Source organism: Ylistrum balloti, unplaced genomic scaffold, assembly GCF_031769215.1.
Source record: "Ylistrum balloti isolate Yb309-2 unplaced genomic scaffold, AGI_CSIRO_Ybal_v1 Utg370242, whole genome shotgun sequence".
NCBI lineage: Eukaryota > Metazoa > Mollusca > Bivalvia > Pectinida > Pectinidae > Ylistrum > Ylistrum balloti.
In genome coordinates, this window is record NW_026782196.1 from 1,294,972 (window position 1) to 1,297,485 (window position 2,514).

Sequence of the window (2,514 nt, forward strand, 5' to 3'; positions counted from 1 at the left end):
CCACCCCTAGATGATAGAATAGAGTGTCTATCCACAAACTTTATAGAATATACTTTTTTGAATCCACCTAACTTCTTTTAATCCAATTGTTTAAAATCCTGTCCAAATTTGTTGAGTTAAAATACAACAAACAAACGTTGACCCATCATCATCATATGACACTAAAATTACTACGAGACTATGATCAGTCGTTCTTCCGTCCGTCCATTATTTAACACACACACATATATCACTATTTTTGAGAAATACTGGCTACTGGCTTGATAGAATCTTACACTGCCTTAGAGGTGAGATAAGTGGATCTCAACTTAATCATCCTTCCCCTCGTGTCGAGGTCCACCATGGGGATCCATGGAGTGAATATTCTATTATTCTCAACTCTTGGTTTGCCCCCAATAGATTATAAAACACAACTTTAAAACAAAACGAAACAAACAAATTTGGTGATAGATATACGTCTAATATTTATTTTGAAAATATGAAGTTTATCATCGCTGTTTCTTGAAAAGTAGTTGCTGGATTTTTCTCAAATCCCATATAAACATTTTGCTCTCGTATAGTCCCTTGTATTGCATCAATTTTGGGACTGATAAACAAAAATGGCTGAAATGCAGTCATCTTGGATTTTTACAATTAATCATTAGAGACTGTTATCGCTATTTCTGAGACCAAATTGGTTGAATTATTCCTAAACTTTATCTGCAGGTTCCACTTTGTCCAAAGCCTAATTGTGTGTGTCCACTTTGTGCCCAACCTAATTGTGTTTCAAGGTTTTATTCAGTCACTCTGACACACGTGTGTAACAAAAGGTCACATACATATAGTTAACATAATACATGGCGTGTGATAATAAGTACAAAATTATGATATCTTCTGTAAATAACGATAACTCACTTTTACATAATTACATAGAGAAGGATCACAGCCGGGTACTGAGATTAACTCAATCATCTATCATGCTTTTCTATAAATCTACAAGTTTTTGTAAAGATTTTTACATTGGATATGTCAAACGAACCTTGCATTTTAATTTGATTTTGGATAAGTGGAATAATATTTTGGTGTTTATTTCTCTCCGAATACATTTTACAGATTAATTTTGGCAAATTTAAATAAATAGTGAAATTCATTTCCAGTGTTGGAATTACAGAAAGCACAGGTTCTCTCTTTACGAGGAATACCTAACAATCTTTCTGTTTCTGCAGGTAAATGCATATTTAAAAAACGAAATTCACATATAATTTTCCCGTCTTCAGTATTAAACTTAGATTAAATATTTTTCATGTCCAAATTTTTGTCTTAAATACGGAACATGTCTGCCCTCTAGAGGAGCTAAGAATTTCATCGAACCATCTCTTTATATATTGATCCAGCAGTCCATTTTTCACCAGTGTCTTGATTTCCTCTTTAGAAAAGGAACATGTTGATTGAATAGTACCAGAGATAATTCAGGCCAATTTGGAAAAGAACATCTTTAACATTTGTGAGCCATTTCATGACATAGCTCCATTATCTTGTAACGTATGTATTGACTTACATATAATACTTGATTACTTATTGGAGGTTATCAACTCAGTATAACAGATAATATTATTCTACATTTAATTTCAATGTTTAGTGGTGTTCTTTCCAGTTCACTTTGGAACTAATTATAAAGACGTAATAACCACAAGGCAACCATCTTGGATTTGACAATTGCCCAGTTAAGATTATTATCCGTATTTCTTGAGGAGTTATCTCAAATTTCATGCAACCTCTGAATATCAAATAAAGATTGATGATACAAATTACAGATACCTGTCATATGTCTTGTTTTTAATAATAAACAAAAAAAGTTTAATAAATACCTAGGTGAATCATAACAATCTAGTGATACTGCATCCTGAGGACTTTTAAAATTACAGAATATTAAAGAGTTTAGTGTGTGGAAATGAGAGTGTCAAGTTCAAAAAACAGTTTAATTTTTTTTTTTTTTAATTCAACTGTTATATTTGAATCAAACCAACATCCTTAAAAATCACATCGATAATCTTTGAACCCAATATGAGAGCACGGACTTCTGTGATAAAAGCAACACTACATGACATACTGGCGTATATCTCATCCGCTGAAAGGCCGCAATAGTGGACGTCAAGGCCGTTAAATCAAACTCAATACTGGTATCATACTGAGCGAGTAGACGTATTGACAAGTAGGCCAACCAGTGGCAATGACTGCCTTGTCCGTCAGAAGGGAGGTAATCACGATACTTTTTAAAAGAAAAAAAATCAATTACATTTTGTAAATTGTTCGAAGAAAAGAGTAAGAAAATTGTGATGAAAAATAGTTATTAATCAATTCAAGATATTTTCCTCATATCTTGTTGACACGGGATCTGAAGTATAAAAATACGAAACCAGACGCTCGAGATAATAGTGGCTTTACTTACGAAAATTCCCGGATGTTGTGGTTTGTTGGCAAACGCACGTTCGTCTGATGCTGCAACAGTGATGTGAACCCAGCCGGTCTGGGTCT